Here is a 17,998-nt window from a genome sequence, read left to right on the forward strand (position 1 = left end):
TTTTTAAATTAGTTTTACAGTGCGCGATGAATAAAATATTTTCATTGTTTGGATCATGAAGTAATAACTTGCTTTTTTTAAGCATTTTTTTGTATTTTATTTATTTAAAATGGATTTTGTGGGGACTTTTTTTAAACTGGCTTTCTTTTTCTGTAAATTAAACTTGAACTCTTTTATGCTATTGTTAGCCCCTGATGGGAGCTTTACGATGTGATTATTCAATTACTTGTATAGTACACTGTATTATCTATAAAGTGCATTCTACAAAGCCTATGACAGCAGACTATTAGACTCTGCCACAGGCAGGGTCTAATAGGCTTAGTTAGATGGCAGACACGGAGGCCTTTGTCAGGCTTATGGATGTCATTGGTACCTTCCAATTGCACTGCATAGTGCTGATCGGTGACAGAAAGAGCCCCCCCATCCCCCTGTTATCTAATTACATGCTGCTAGTTGCTATTGATTTGGGCATGTAAGGGTTTAAATTGCCAGGATATGAGGTTTGTCCATTTCTGCTGGTTAGAGCAGGAGCCTGGCTGTCAGCAGTCAGCCAATCCATCGCCCTATAAAGATGTATGTGCGAGTTTAAGGCCTGTTTCACATGGGCTACAAAATCGCACGATTTTGTAGCGATGCAACATCGCTATAAAACGCATGTATGTGAAGCCCATGGTGTCCAATGGGTTCTTTCACATGAGCGCTGTTTTGAAGCCTTAAAGAACCCATAGAAAACCATGGGCTTCACATACAGGCGTTTTGTAGAGATGCTGCATCGCCTAAAGCCCATTAGTGAGGTCAGTAAAAAAGGCGTATTAGCCATCACTAAAAGGTTGAATAAAAGCCTAAGGCTGCATTCACACGAACGTATATCGGCTCGGTTTTCACGCCGAGCCGGTATACGTCGTCCTCGTCTGCAGGGGGGGTAAGATGGAAGAGCCAGGAGCAGGAACTGAGCTCCCGCCCCCTCTCTGCCTCCTCTCCGCCCCTCTGCACTATTTGCAATGAAAAGAGGCGGGATGGGGGTGGGGCCAAGTTCTGAGAATTAGACCCGCCCCATCCCACCTCTCCCCATTGCAAATAGTGCAGAGGGGCGGAGAGGAGGCGGGAGCTCAGTTCCTGCTCCTGGCTCTTCCATCCTACCCCCCCCCCCCCCCCCCCGGGCAGATGAGGACGATGTATATCGGCTCGGCGTGAAAACCAAGCCGATATACGTTCGTGTGAATGCAGCCTAAGAATGTTTTTGATGGAATGATATCTGACTTACCAAGAGAGATTATTTAAATTAAGGTTAGTTATTTTAGAAAAGAGACGGCTGAGAAGTGACCTAATAACTATGTATAAATATGTTGGGGGACAATACAGAGATCTCTCCCATTACCTACTATACCCAGGACTGTGACTGTAACAAGGGGGCATCCTCTGCATCTAGAGGAAAGAAGGTTTCTACACAGACATAGAGGGGGGTTCTTTACTGTAAGCGCAGTGAGGCTACAGAACTCTCTGAGGACATGATGATGGCAAATTTAATAACAGAGTACAAGAGGGGCCCGGGCGCCTTTCTTGAGTGTTATATTACAGGTTATGGTTACGAGACTACTGGAGAAGAGTCGGTGATCCTGGGATTTTTTCTGATTGTCCAATTTGGCGTTAGGAAGGAAAGTTTTCCCCAAGATGAGGAAAATTGGCTTTTGCCGCAGGAAAGGTTTTTACTTTCCTCTGGATCAACATTGCAGTATAATAGGATGAACTGTATGTATATATATATATATTTTTTATCTTTACAAACTAGAACTATAAACTATACTAATCTTATACAAATAACACGGGATGTGTGGATATCACATCCAGGTCTTCAGCTCTGATCACTAATAAGAAGAATGTTCACTAAGCCCCTGTCATTAACCACAAGTTATCTCCTTCATGCACAGCCCCCTCCATCCCTGTATTGTGGCCACCTCTCTAATTCCTGACACTGTAGCTTTAAAGTTCAGCACATTTCCCCTTGTATACAAACACAGTAACTAATCACTGGCTCCCAGCTAGTCAAGTCTTTATTTAAGGTGGAGCGGATGGGATAGTGCACCTGCTACAGAAACTCTGCTCTGCCAGGGGACAGATCAACTCCTTATGTTGAACACACCTTAAGGAACACAGTGCTCTGCAGGCCCATCTACTAGTTAAGGTAGAAAGCCAACTTGCCCTAGTGCACAGTGCTGTGAGAACTCTTGTGCCTCCTTAAGCTGAAGTGTTGCTGTGTAGAGTGGGAGGTTATAGAGTAGCACATGGATATGTTAAAGCTATCCTGTCCCTACAGGGCGCCCTGGGTCCTGGCATAGTAGAAGGAGCAGAGCAGCATCTACCTGACTCACAGGGGTTAAGTGGGATGCACTGGATCTGGATTGTCTCAGCAGCTACTTTCTACAACTACAAACCCCAGAGTGATGCCTGATGGGAGTTACAATCCAAGTACCCGCAGATGCTGCAGAACATCCGCTGCACCCCGTCACCAGGAAGTTTGGTCAATCCGTCTCTCTGCATGTGCTGCACCATAACTCCCAGCATGCCCTGCCAATCGTATCACTTCACTTAATCTCTAATGTAGTAGCAACCTATGATAAAGTGGAAGTACAAAACCCAGCAGGACCTGCCAGCGCTAATCTCAATGGTCACCAACCTGTAACTCTCCAGCTGTTGCATGCTTGGAGCCTAGAGATGGCAGACCGCTGCCCTACAGTGTAAGGCCGGGCGCACACTTACTGCGTGCCCGAGAGGCTCTGACGCATTCACAGACCCCACATGGATACCTGTCCATGTGGTATCCGATTTACGGAGGCCCACACATTGACATGCATTTGGATGTCCTAATTCTCGCCAAGAATAGGAAATGCGATGACCTTTTTCACAAAGACCATCGCTCAGCGTAAAATAACGGAGCCCCATAGGCTATAATGGGTGCGTGTTCTGTCCGTGAGTTGACCCAAATACGCTGGTATGTACCCGGCCTTATTACGCCCCTTCCATCTGCAGATCCATTGTGATCAATGACTCCCATAAAGTCCACCCCAAAACAATGCTGATTAATAAAACCCCATCCTGTCGTATGATAAAACATGGCGATCAGGTAAGGAAAGTGAAGTGGCGACATGTAAGCAAACCAGACCACGGCCCGCTTCTCCATATTATGGGGAGTTGTTGTTCTGTTATAAAGTCAGGTAATAAGAAGAAATCAGACTAACAGGAGACCTGAGGGGAATCGGTCACCTACCTTCAGCCGTATCCGCTAAGCTTATGGACTGTAAGTAGGTGACCCGCCGCGTCCGGGGATGTAAGTGCTATACTTACCTCCCCCATTGTGAGTGCTGAAAGCTGCCGCTCAATTAGTGCCGCTGCTAAGTAGTCCGCCCACTATCAAAGTAGATCAGGCGGACTACTTAGCGCACCGCTCAATGCATTCAGCGGCGGAGGTAAGTATAACACTTACAAACACCGGACTCAGTGGGTCACCTACTTACAGTCTGTAAGCTTAGCTTATAGGGAAAGAAGTAGGTGGCAGGAAAGGAGTCAATTCCGAACTCTGATAATGATGCAATGTTCAACAGGGCCAAATGTAACGATAGAATATGATTAAAGGGTTTTTTGGGAACTTTACTATGGATGACCAATCCTCAGGATAGGTCATCAATAGTTGATCAGTGGGGGTCCATGACCCAGGATCCCCACCATTCAGCTGATATTGGGCCAGCTGTAGTTGTAGACTTGGCCAGAAGCAGACAGCTCTGTCTGTAGTGCAATGGCCTGGGTTGCTAATGCAGGCATTGAATTCAATGGGAGCTGCACTACGCACAGAGCTGTCTGGATCCCGAGCGGTACACACCTGCTGATCCAACTACTGATGACCTAGCGTGAGGCTAGAACATCAATGATAAAGTATCCAACAAGCCCTTTATGTTCCCATGATACTGCAGTCAGCTATTGGCTTGGGCATTTAATGCAAAGACCTGTGCCATTGCCCCTAGCAACACACTTCTTATTCTCTAGCAGACTGCCATCACAGAATGATGCCCAGGGTTGAGCATCAGAGAAAGCCTGAGAGTCCTGCTTCCCCCACCCACTTATAAAGTTAGCCTGTGAGTCCTGTACCCCTGCCACACAGTGATTGACAGCTTCCGTGTACAGCTCACACAGCAAAAGTTGTCAATTACTGTGCAAGAGCTAGCAGGACTCACAGGCTTTCTCTATGAGTAGGTGGAGCTAGCAGGACTCACAGGCTTTTTCTATGAGTGGGTGGGGCTAGCAGGACTCACAGGCTTTTTCTATGAGTGGGTGGGGCTAGCAGGACTCACAGGCTTTTTCTATGAGTGGCTGGGGCTAGCAGGACTCACAGGCTTTTTCTATGAGTGGCTGGGGCTAGCAGGACTCAGGCTTTTTCTATGAGTGGGTGGGGCTAGCAGGACTCATGGCTTTTTCTATGAGTGGGTGGGGCTAGCAGGACTCATGGCTTTTTCTATGAGTGGGTGGGGCTAGCAGGACTCAAGGCTTTCTCTGAGTGGGTGGGGCTAGTAGGACTCACAGCTTTCTCTATGAGTGGGTTGGGCTAGTAGGACACAGCTTTCTCTATGAGTGGGTTGGGCTAGCAGGACTCACAGGCTTTCACTACAAATGGACAAGGGAAGCAGAACTCACAAGCTTTCTCTATGAGTGGTCCAATGAAGCAGAACTCCACGTATAAAAAAAGGTGTCAATCACTGAGTGTTGCGGTGGAAGCAGGACTCACAGGCTCACTCTATTCATGGCAGCAATAATACTACCTTCAGATAGGCGAACTGATGCAGATGATTTCAGAGGTTTTTGCCTAAATCCATAGGTGTGACTACAAGCACTTGGGCCACAATGCAGAATCTGTAACAGCCCCCTACCTACCACGGCCATTTTTTAATACTGGTGTCTTCTTATCTGATAGAAAGGCTTTTTGGCCCCCTAAGGCTCCAGGGCCGGCTAGCAATGACTACATCCCAGCTTGATTCCCCTTTATTAGTAGGCCTCAGCTACTTCCAGTCCAGCTGCTACTCCCTCCTGACACAATCTTACTGTGTTAGTGATCACTATGTGAGACGGGTCCATCATGTATGAATCTGCTCCTGGCATTTTATTAAGCCTAGCACAATAAGTTACAGTGGCCCACCAGCTCTAGACAAACAAAGATGGCCGCACCGCTTCTCTGACTACCTGGTGCACGCAGTGTATTAGTAACATCGTTGGTATAAGACCCTACACCTGCTATGATTAACCAGTGCTGGCAAGTAAGAGCAGCATGTAGCGCCTCAGGGCGGCTTCACACAGTATGCTATATTGCACACGCCTCGTCTGAATAAGCCCAGAGCTTGCGTATTTGCAATCTTTTTAACCATGTAAGATCAATCTCGATAGGCAAACAAATACACACAGAATCAGCATATTTTGGTCTGTGGATATGCCACGTATTAACAGACCAAAATACGCAATACGGCTATGTAAATGAGCCCCAAGGCGACTTGCACACGGACGTCTTTTCTGAAGTTCCATGTAAAAAAATCTCAGCATGTCCTATTCTTGGACGAGAAACGCACACGTCAGTGGGTGGTGTTCAGCACATTGGACGGCATAAGGATGGGGCGTCTGATGGGAATTGCACCCAAGAATCTTGGGCGCAACTTTTAAATCCCCCCGTGTACAAGCAGCCTAACACACTATCATAGTCAGAGAAGCGGTTTGGCCAACTTTCTTTGTCCAGGTGTGGAGGGTCGTTTTAAAGGAGTTTTATCCTGAGCATAAAAGCTCTGGATCCACTATAAAATAAAAAAACAATAGATCATACTCACCTGTCCTCGGACCCCGAAGCAGAACTCAGTGGCTCACACTGCCCCGACTCCCAGGTAGATGGCTGGGCAGAAGCACGTGACCACTGCAGCCAATCAGAGGTCACAGCACTCATATCCTGGGCGTCATGATGTCAGGTGTTTGGGGATGTGATGCTGCAGCGGTCATGTGTTTCCACCTGGAGGCCGTGGCAGCGGGAGCCGCTCAGGTGCGCTTCAGGGGTCCGAGGAGAGGATTGATCTATTTTTTTTTAAATTTTATAACAGACCCCGCTGCTTGTCCATGACAACTCGAGCCGTCTAACCCCACCACCCGGGCGCCGATGAGGACATCCGCAGCTCCTTCGCTCAGGAAAACGAGAATCGTGGGATCCTCAGCCCGTGTAAGAGGGTGTAACGCTCCGTATCTGCTTCTACCTGCTAACAGAACAGTAGCGCTATGTAGGTCACCTGGATTTTATGCTCTTCCCATATCGCATCCGTTATGGACAGGCAAATGGCACCCAGTCATATGCCGGAGTCAAATGGACCTCCTAGACTTAAAGGGGTTTATTCGGTTTCTGGCAAAACTTGCAGCATTTTCTCCTGTTTTTAACAGCTATCACCAACGGAGGCTCCAAATGGACGCTTACATGTTCTATCGCTGATTACTTTAGCAGGGTTGGTGATCCAAGGATTATTCCAATTGCCAGATCGGGGCGGGAAGGATTTCCACTTCAAATTAGGAAAATTGGCTTCTACCTCATAGGGGTTTTTTACTTGCCTCTTGATCAACATTGGGGGTACTAGGCTTAACTGGTGGTCATGTATCTTTTATTCAGCATTATGCACTATGATAGACTAAGAATACAGAAGGGTTCATCCTACAGCGGGCGATGACGAAGGGGGGTATACCCTCCAACTAGAATGTGGAGACTCTATTAGCAGTCCTCATTGCATTTCTACTATATAAAGGTCCTCTGCAGACGGCTACACTCCTCTGTTCACATCAACCACCAGATTTAGGGGGGTTATTTGATGCTTTGGGGAGTTCTGCTTCAGCTTTCAGTTTCATGGCTGCACGTCTCCTTTAAGTGGACTCAGGGGCCGCCCCCCAAACCTCGCGAGATTTCTCCGGGCAGATCTCGCGAGGAGGGGCCGCGGGGCCGCGATTGGCTGACGGCTTCTGAATGTAAGATGGCGCCCAGGGAGCTGTGAGGCGAAAATAATCTATCGGAGGAGCTAAAAAAAAACGCGAGGAGGAAATAAAAAAAACGGAAACCGTCAGGACGGAAGAAAGGTTCCGGTAGCGGAGCCGCCGGGCGCGACGTGGTGGTGGCGGACACAGAGAGAGGAAGGAGCCAAGGCCGTGCCGGAGGAGGGGGACGGGCTGCCTCCGGACAACGAGCAGCGGGGGAGGTGAGTGCTACGGGCGGGACCGCAGGGCCTCAGCGCCCGCACCAGCAGCTGCTATCACCTCAGAAAAGGCTCCCCCCGGGGCGGGCGGGGTGAGGAATGTCCGCCTTACCTCAGCGCTGTGCGCGCCCCCGACGGTCCTGTCACAGCCTGTGCGCGGCCCCGAGCGCCGCTCTCTTCCCTCAACAATGCGCTAGGAAAAGCGCGGGATTCCTAGTTTAGTCTATCTTTCCCTTCACCCGCGCGCGTTGCATTCACCATATCCCTCCGCCGCCACCTTTCCTTCCCTCAGAGGCAGCGGAAGGACAACTGCAGCAGCTCCGTCGCTTCCTCCTCTGGATTATGTTATACGTGGCGCTCGTGTACCTGACGGCGGTTTATTATTCGCCATTTTAATCTATGGCGACGTATTTAACGACCCTCGTCACCGTTGTGGAGAGCTCGGTGCGCGTCACCGCGTCCGCTCCTCATGCCCCCCCATTCTCAGCCGAGCGCGCGCCGTTCCCTCGCTTCTCTCTGTGGAGCTGTGCGCGAGCCAAGAGGGCGGGGCCAGGGAGAAGGGGGAAAGATGGAGGTAGGAGAGGAAACCCTGCGGCCTCCAGGCTAAACCGTGTGGTATCTACTGACTGCCAGGAAGTGTTACCCTGGTATGGAGCAACACGGCCACCTTATGTTGGGTTTGCCTGTCTCACAGGCGTCCTAGAGATGGCACTCCCCTATAGGCTTCTATGGTGCTAAAAGGGAGGCCTTTTGTCAGGAGGGCTGTGTGAAGTGCGCCATGGCCACCTAATAAAGTACATGTCGGGGTATTGTGGGGATGTTTTTGGTGTTGGTCTGCAGTATGAGGCGGCGATAATGCGGGGATAGGAGTTGTATTCTAGATGTTTTGGTGTTCATGCCATTAAAGAATGCACTAAAATGACTGATAACAGGGAACAATAGACTGCATTCAGCCACACAGCACTGAAGGGGGTTAAGGGCTCATTCACAAGGGCGTATTTTGTGTCCGCGCCATGTTCATGTTTTTACGGACGCATAGATCCCCATCGCTGTATTCTGCTTTTTTTTTTATGTGCGTGGAATAAAAAACCCAGCGGCGCGCCCTGCGTTGGTCCGTATTACCGATCTAAATCCCTATTTGGGTCTATGGGCGCATTAAAAAAAAAGTGGTCCCAACGCCTTGTGTTCGCTACATTTTTACGGATCACGCTGGTTGATTGTAAGAGAAGAAAAAAATCAATTGGTCCGTTTTCTTTTTTTCTTATTTCTATGCGTGAATAAATGCGCAGAATGCTGCATGTGTGCTAAATATGTACTGATGCATGCAGGGAAAATATATATATATATTTTTTTAATTTAGTTTTTTATCCTTCATCCACTTAAATTGCGTACACTGGTGTGAATCGGCTCCAAAAAAAATCATCGGTTGGTCTGTATTTACTTTTGCGCATGTGAAGAACAAACAGCACAAATGCACACTATGCAGTGAAAGCGGGGTAATTAACCGGCACCATAAGTGCGTGCCCCCCGTGTGAATGAGCCCTAAGGCCGCCATGTGGGATCCGCTGAAGGATCTCTGCAGCGTTTACAGTACAAGCCAAGTGAATGAGATTTTCAAAATCTTCACATTTCGTGGATTTTTATTTATTTATTTTTTTTCCTGCGGAAATTTGAAACCTGCTGCATAGTCCGGAGCCGGAGCGTGTGTGTTTGTTGCGGTACTGCAGCCATAGAGATCAATGGAGAATACAAAAAAACCGCAACGAAATCCGTAAATGCACTTTTGTTGCAGATTTTGAAGCTTTTCCACTGTGGAAATGAGCGCTGCGGAATAAGTTGGCGCTGTACAAATAAAGATTCTTATGTTTGAGCATCGAGCTCTGGAAGGATCACTAACGTAACAAAAAAGCAATTCTGTCCGCAGCAGAAAATCCGCACATAAAGACGCAGCTACATATACAAACACCGCATCTAATGCCACACAGCTCATTAACGCTTGTCAGAAAAGCCGCAGAGTTTCCGCAGCTCAGACGTCATGTGTGAAGGTAGGCTAAGGCCTCATGTCCACAGAAAAATGGGGCTCCCAGATTTCCACAGCGGATGCACTTTACATTGTCTTTTTTTGCATGCAGGAGATCCATTGAGATGGTGGACAATTGAGCCCATCTGGGCTAAAATGGAGCATGCTGCAGTTTTTTCCCCGTGCGTGAAATCCGCAAATCGCTAAAATACCATCCGCAGTTATTTATTGAACCGCGGATGATCAATGCTTTCCCATGGGAAGTGGATTTCACACGCAGGAGAACTGTGGATTTGATAAATATAGTTTCCCCATGGACATGAGGCTTAAAGGGGTTGTCCCGTGATAGCAAGTGGGTCTATACACTTCTGTATGGCCATATTAATGCACTTTGTAATATACATCGTGCATTAAATATTGGCCATACAGAAGTTATACACTTACCCCTCCGGTGCTGGCGTCCTCGTCTCCATGGCGCCGACTAAAGCTGCCTTCTCCCTGGATTAGACGCGCTTGCGCTGTCTGCCCTCTTCTGTCCGACTCCGGCGTGCTCGCGCTGCAGAGGTCTACTCCGGTGCATGCGCAGAAGACCTCTGCAGCACAAGCACGCCGGAGCCGGACAGAAGAGGGCAGACAGCGCAAGCGCGTCTAATCCAGGGAGAAGGCAGCTTTAGTCGGCGCCATGGAGATGAGGACGCCGGCACCCGAGGGGTAAGTGTATAACTTCTGTATGGCCAATATTTAATGCACGATATATATTACAAAGTGCATTAATATGGCCATACAGAAGTGCTGAACACCACTTGCTATCACGGGACAACCCCTTTAGGCCTCATGTCCACGGGGAAAATCAGATCCGCTGCAGATTCTACATGTAGAATCTGCAGCGGGTCCCTCCTGCCCCGCGGACATGAGCGCTAAAAATAGCAATTTAAAAGCATTTACCTTTCCGTAGCGGTCGGCGAAGCTCTGCTCTTCCTCACGGCCGGATCTTCATTTTCGGCCGGCGGGTGAATTCCTTACGCCGGCGGCACATCGCCGTCACGTCGTCGACGTGCCGCGCGCATGCGCCGGGCACATCCGCCGAGCCGAAGCAAGGGAGATGCGGCCGTGAGGAAGAGAAGAGCTTCGCGGTCCGCTGCGGTGAGTAAATGCTTTAAATTCCTATTTTAGGTCTCCCGCGGATCCGGACGGCTTCCATAGGCTTCAATAGAAGCCCGCGGGAGCCGACCCCGCGGGAGACCCGCACGAAAATGGAGCATGGTCCAGATTTTTTCATGCTCCATTTTTTTTTTAAATGCCTTTTATTGACGATCCGCGGGTATTTATCTACCCGCGGGTGGTCAATGCATCCCTATGGGGTGCGGATCCGCGCGCGGGAGATCCGCTGCGGATTTTAAATCACATTTTGCCCGTGGACATGAGCCCTTAAGCCTCATGTCCATGGGGAAAATCAGGCCCGTCGCGAATTCTCCATGCAGAATCCCGCAGCGGGTCCCTCCTTCCCCGCAGACATGAGGCCTAGAAATAAGAATTACTCACCTGTTCGGACGCTGTGGATCTACCCTCTGTCGCGGCCGGATCTTCTTTCTTTGGCCCAGCGGATGTGCCCAGACATAAGGCCTTAGGGCTCCTTTACACGGGCGTAATTGCGCACACAATACACAGAGAGTAAAAGCTATTGCTTTCAATAGGTTCATTCACATTTTCTTTTTTGAGCATGCAACAAAAAATAGAACCTGTCCTTTGTGTGCATTTGTGCACCAAAGGGCCTCATAGAAGTCTATTGGGGTGGAGGGTGGGTGATGGGAGTAGGGTGCGGATATGCGCCTGCAATATGCAAGGGAATGCCCAAAATACAGCACAAAAACATGGGGGAAAGAACAAATCTGGATCTCATTAGGCTAAATAGCCTTTTAAATAATGTCGGAGGGTGTGCTGGACATGTGAACCTGCTCTGCATGTGCAAAGTAGTTTAGTAAAATGCGCCTTGTTCACTGGGCAAATACGTTGCGCTGAGGTGAGTGTAAAAATATTTACGCCTCTGTGAAGGAGCCATTAGTGTCTGAAATGCAGAGCAAATGGTTCTGTTCAGGGGTTATATTCAGAAGCCCTTGAAGGGGTTGTCCAGGGTTTGAAAAACATGGCTGTTTTCTTCCAAACACAGTGTCCTCCTTGTCTGTGGGTTGTCTGCTATTACAGCTCAGCTCCCATTCACTTCAATGAAGCCCAGCTGCAATACTACACATAACCCAATGGACAAAGGTGGTGCTGTGATTGGAAGAAAACAGCCATTTATTTTCAACCCTAACCAGCCCTTTTAATTGAGGTTTTCCCATCTAAGTAAGCTATCCCCTATCCACAGGATAGGGGATAGCTTGCTGATCGCTGGGGCTTTCACAAATCCCAAGACTTTGGCACTGGCGCGTCCTGAAGTGTGGGTAGTAGAAGACAAACATGCACATCACTGCTCCATTCACTTCAATGGGACTCCTGGAGATAATGGAGTTCAAGCACTCTCTCCATTGTTCCCATAGAATAGATTGGTGTCAGACATCTGCTGCCAGAACTTCGGGACACATCAGGGCTGTATGCTGGACCAGTGAGAGCCCTAGTGATGGGCACCCCCTCCAATAACTAGTTATTCCCTATTCTGTGGGTAGGGGAGAACTTGCTGAGATTCGATAACGCCTTTAAAGATAAGCGGTCATCGCTTTGAGGCCCATAAACCAAGTTATGGGCCTCAAGGGTGAGGAAATGAGAAGTCTGGGGAGGTGTCTTTCATATTCACCCGGTCCCTCATTCCAGCGCTGTGTCCCTGTGAAGTCGGCACACGCCAGCAGCTTGACTTTCTGCGCACGCATCTCCCACTTATCTCTATGGGAAGTGCGTTTGCAGAAAGTGTCAAGTTTGCTGGAGCACACTGACATCTCAGGGGCACAGCGCTGGAACGAGGGACCGGGTGAGTATGAAAGATGCCTCCCTAGACATTCCCTCACCTTTGTGTGCCACAGCTTAGTCTATAGGGCTCAAATGTCATGACTATGTCTCTTTTTAAATATTTGGCTAGGGCTATATGGCAACACATGCCGCTTGGTCAAAGAGAGCAATATTGCTGCACTACATCAAAACCTAATGTAAGTGATCGTATTCATGAGTCTGAACTACTTGTGATTATGGGGGTCATGATTGCAGCAAGTCACAACACGATAGCATTAACTTTCATTATGATGCTGATCTAGCAAGGCAACACTGCAATCACTGGCCATGTGACGTGTCGAAGCTGAAATTGCCATGTAGGCCTAGCAGAGCTGTGTAGCCAATTTTTCTCATTTAAAATTCCTTCCCGATTCCAATCTGGCAATCTAAACAATCCCCGGATCACCGACCCTCCTGAAGTAATCAGTGACTAGAACATATAATATTGTATCACTCAAGAAAGGCATCCAGGCTCCTCACCGCATCCTCAGGCAGAGAGTTCCATAGTCTCACTGCTCTTACAGTAAAGAACCCCCTTCGTGTCAGTGTAGAAACCTTCTTTCCTCTAGACACGGAGAGAGCCCCCTTGTCACAGTCCTGGGTATAAATAGATGATGTGAGAAATCTCCGTAGTGTCCTCCGATGTATTTTTATATAGTTATTAGATCGCCCCTGAGCTGTAGCCTTAGCATAGTTTAGTTTAAACCCCTTTGCGCTGAGAGCCTTTGTTGCAGGTTGTCGCCCTTTTTGGTATTTTTGATGGAAAGAATAGCAGAACCCCAGCAGACCTCACTGGTTATTACCGTTACATGGCTGAGCTGTGGTTATAAAGCATGTGTGCTCATTCTTTAGTTTCCCAGATGTTGTAAAACTACAACTCTCAGCAAGTACCAGCAGTCTTGGAGACACAGGTTGAGGACTATTGCTGCAACTATTTCTGTCTGATAAAGTATGGCATATCACTAGGACCGTGTTCCCCAACTCCAGTCCTCATGGTGCCCCAACAGGTCATGTTTTCAGGATATCCTATAGTAAGAACACCCGTGGCAATGCCTGAGGCACCGACAATAACTACATCACCTGTGCAATACTGAGGAAGTCCAGAAAACATGACCTGTTGGGGGAACTGAGGACTGGAGTTCGGAAACGCTGCACTAAGATATGCTATAATTTAAAATCTGTTGGGGTTCAACCATTGTGACTTCTGCAATGATGGGGTGTAGCACGGCTCACAAGATCTGTGAGTTCAGACCCCTCCACTGATCATAAATTGATGGGTGATGATGAGGTTTCCTAGGCCATCTGGCATCACTTTACAAGAAGTTGGTATCCCTTTAAATGATACCAGATTGTTACTGACAAAGGCTTGTAGCAACGTGTAATGTATCAGGTGAAGATGAATCTTTGTAGCCAAGAGGGGACATGAACACATAAGGATTGCATCAAGTAAGATGGATGCAATCAGTTGAGCCATTTATCACCATAGTCCAGTATTTCCTGTTCTCTTATCCTTATTTCCTTCCTGAGACTGGAGCTTTTCTCTTTAGGATCTAATAAATTTTGGCAAAACCCCGGTGCATCAGTCTTGCCACACAAACCCTGTCAGAAATGGCCAGAAGGGTTGGTGTCGGCAGTCTGATGCTCCAGTATACAGCACTATGTAAATGTTTTAGGCAGGTGTGGAAAAAAATGCTGCGAAGTAAGAATGTTTTCACAAATAGAAGCGTTAATATTTTTTCTGTCAATAAAATGCAAAGTGAGTGAACAAAAGAGAACTGTAAATCCCATCAGTATTTGGTGTTATGGCCCCTACCTTCACAACAGCAGCAGTTCGTCCAGGTACACTTCTACAAGGTGTTTGAAGGAACTCGGCAGGGAGGTTGTTCCAGATGGCTTGGAGAACTAAGCACAGATCTTCTGTGGATGTGGACTTACTCCAATCCGTCTGTCTTCATATAATCCCAGACGGACTGGATGATGCTGAGGTTGGGGCTCTGTGGGGGTCAAATCACTTCCAGGACTTTGTACTTTCTTACGCTGAAGATATTTCTTCATGACATTGGCTGGATGTTTTGGGTGCTTGTTCTGCTGCAGAATAAAATTGGAACCAATCGGACGTCTCCCTGATGGTATTTCATGATTAACTATCTGCCTGTGTTTCTCAGCACTGAGGACACCATTAAATCCTGACCAACTCCATTTGCTGAAATGCAACCCTCTAATTTTCAAGGACCCTCTACAATGTTTCACTGCTGCTTGCAGACACTCATTGTATCGCTCTGCTTCTTGCAGACACTCATTATTGTACCTCAGTCCAGAGCGCCTGCTGCCGTTTTTGTGCTTAGTTGAGTTAGGCCGCCTGCAGACGAGCGGGTCGGATCCGGCAGCGAGAAATCTCGCCGCGCGATCCGACCCCAGAGCCTGCAGGGACGAGCGCGTACTCACCCGCGCCTGGCGGCCCCGGCTCTTTGATGTGCCGGCTGCCGTGCAGCCGGCGCATGCGCAGACCGGAGCCGGCGGCCAGGTGAGTGCGTGCCCCGCAGAAAATTAGAACATGCCGCGGTTTGTTTGCCGCGCGAGATTTCGCGCGGCCAAACCGCGGCCGTCTGCATAGGAGTGCGTATTGTAATGCACTCCTATGCAGACTTTCAGCGGCGGAAATCCCGCGGCGGGATTTCCGCTCGTCTGCAGGCGGCCTTACTTGGACTTTTTTCTACATGGAAGGTATGGCTTTTTGGCCGCAATTCTTCCATGAAAGTCTTCTGCCTGGACATCTCTGAACAGTAGATGGGTATACCTGGCCCTCACTGGTTTCTGCCAGTTCTGAGCTGATGGTACTGCTGGACATAATCTGATTATAGAGAAAGTAAGGATGATGTCTTTCAATTGCTGCAGTCAGATTTCTTGGCCGACCACTGCGTCTACAGTCCTCAATGTTGCTTGTTTTCGTCTTGTTGCTGTGCTTAGTCCTGCCAGGCGACATGAAACTGTTTTCCACAACCTCATCTTTTGTAGTAGCAGTTTGGCTGTTACTTGCCCATTTTAAGCCTCCTACACAGCTGTTTCAGTTAATGACTGTTTCTACCTACACATGATGATCATTAATTAGTTAACCATACACCTGACTGTAATCCTACAAAATCCCTCACACTGTCCCTAGAAATAAAATAAATGACTTAATCTTGTTTGTATAGCGCCAGTTTATTCTGCAACGCTTTCAGGTCATTTATTTATTCACCACCACCACCAAGCTGGGAACTCATTTTACCGACCTTGGAAGGATGAAAGGCTGAGTCAACCTTGAGTTGGCTACCCGAATCATGCAGGGATTGAACTTGCAACCTGCAGGAACTGATGTTGTTGTGAAGGACAAGTATTGTACAGAATCGTTCAGATTTCATCGCTCCTGCGCGAATTAGAATGATAATCGCCACGTGCAAATGCATGCAGCGACTAGACAAGAATTGGTGAATCGTGTAGTTTCTGCATGCAAAAAACAGAACGGGTCATTCCATGTAAACGGGAGTCATTCACTTCTGAACGACTGTCTGCTTACTGTTAATGGAGGCGGGTGGGAAGAACGCTTTCTGGCCCGCTTCACCTCCACTCTAGTAGCGCTGTGAGCGATAGGACCGATACACTCCTATGTAATAGTCCAGGAGCGAGCATTACTGGGATGAGCGTCTGGCATAGTTTGCCCGTCCCAGGTAAATGGGGATTACTTTGTAGTTTTTTTTTTCTCAACACCTGCCTGTAATCTTACGCAGTACTGGAGGTGCAGCACAGAAGTCTGTTATACAGACAAGCTAAGGCCACTCAGTGACTTGTATTGGGCCACTCATACCAGTGTTTTGGGATTTTTTTTTCGCGAATATTACTTGCACAAAAAAATCGCAGCATGTTCTATCCTGACACTTACTTTGCTCGCATACATGCCAAGATAGTGAGTGCATGGGGAATATCGGCATGCAGCAAGTATGCATGTCATTGGGCACTTGCTGCATTCCCACACGTGTCATGCCAGCACAGACGGTTGTATAAGCCTGGGCCTTAAGGGCTGTTTACGTGGGACAATGATTGCGCAAAATTCATTCAAAGAATAAAAATACGCAATAATCGCTGCGTCTAAATGCAACGCAATTGTTTACATTTCATCGGTCGCTCATTTTCAAACAGCATAAAAATCCATTGCTGGTTCGCTCGCTTCTCGCTGCGTCTAAACTCTCCCTGCTCAGTGTTCCACATAGAAGGTGGAGCGCTGAGAGGGAAGTCGGCAATACTCAGCAATGATCTGCCTGTCTACATGTTCTGCATGAGATCTAACAACTAGCGGTGACGTCACTCGCTCGTACAGATCGTGTAGCCGACAGTCATCCCGTGTAAATGGCCATTAGTCATCCGAACCTACCATGACTGTGGACAGACAATTCTCCTGTATGTATGGCGGTACCTCTGCTTCCCCTGGCAGTTTAAATGGAAGGGAATGAAGGACGGGGACGATGAATCTCAGCAGCTGATCCTGTTGGTCCCTGGGAGATGAGCTGTCTGGCTGCGGCTTATCTCCCTAAACATGTGTATGTGGGAGTTGGGGAAACTGCTATCGAACGATTGTTGATCTGGCGGTGGTTGGTGTGTGAGCAGTTTAAGGCCGCATCCACACGGGCAAAAGCGATATAGCTGATACAAAATAGCTGCGATATCGCTGCTATGTACGCGCAACTTTTAGCGTCAGTGATGCTTTTTTTTTCTTGTTAAAAATGTATCCTCCTGTCACCGCTACATGCCATTTTCTCACGAGATAAAATGGCTTGATTTTTGTAGTGAGAAAGTTAATAGGACCTTCTAATGTTACAATCGCATAGCGTGAAAATCACACGTTTGTGCGATGTGATAAACAAGAAGGCTCCATAGGGAAACATGGGCTAGAAAACATAGCAAATCACGGCTGTATAGAGCGTGCCGCAATTCTGTAGTCTCGCAATGTAGCAGCCTACAAAACCTCTCGCATTGAAGAACCTATAGGAAAGATTGGGCTCTACATACATGCGATTTGTAGCACTGTCGCATCGCTAGAAATCATGTGAGAACGTCCGTGTGGATGCAGCATGATCGAGGTTGTTCTTGCTGTCTGTAGTCCTGTTTTATATTTATTAGTCTATATAAATCACATGGGACAGTTCTGTGTTGCCTGTGATGTTTCTCCTGTGGTTTATGTGTATGATGAGGTCCTATGTCTAGTTCATCATTGTGTATATAATTATATTACATCCCATATAGCTGTCGTGGCTCACAGATGATGGCAGATGTCTGGCTTCGCTCCTATAATGCCTCGGTGTAGTAGAATGGAGGTTGTTACACAGGAGAACAGAAAGGAGGATGTGCCATGCTGGGCCTCGGCTCTTTCCACATGTTCCTGGATCATCTTGCCTCCTACCCTCCCCGTTGGCGTTGTGTACGAGCCTCCATTGTAGTAGCGGAGTCCTGTGTTACTCTCAGGCGCGCTCCCGGAAGCACAGACGCTTTTGTAGGAAGGGAATTCCCTGACAGAGACAAGAAGGGAGGGAGAACACGGCCTGGGTTCAGCAGGAGGCCACTCTGTCCCCAGGTCACTTCTCAGTGGGATCGCAGGAAATCTCTGTACAGATCAGTCTTATTCGGGGTGAAGGAGGCGCTCCGTGGGGCACAATAAGATGTGACCAAAGACATAACCTTTGCAGTTAATGTTCCTCAATGGCGTTAATTGCCGACC

General features: G+C 48.1%; 1 protein-coding gene across 2 annotated transcripts in view; it reads left to right on the top strand.

Moving 5' to 3' along the window:
* Positions 1-7,001: 7,001 nt before the first annotated feature.
* The window catches only part of QRICH1 (glutamine rich 1), a 33,466-nt gene continuing 22,469 nt past the window's right edge, over positions 7,002-17,998 (top strand). For both annotated transcript variants that reach the window (XM_066596789.1, XM_066596790.1), the window contains exon 1: positions 7,002-7,253. The gene's annotated coding sequence lies outside the window, so the exon portion shown is untranslated. The remainder of the gene's footprint in view (positions 7,254-17,998) is intronic.

This window comes from Eleutherodactylus coqui, chromosome 3 (assembly GCF_035609145.1).
Source record: "Eleutherodactylus coqui strain aEleCoq1 chromosome 3, aEleCoq1.hap1, whole genome shotgun sequence".
NCBI lineage: Eukaryota > Metazoa > Chordata > Amphibia > Anura > Eleutherodactylidae > Eleutherodactylus > Eleutherodactylus coqui.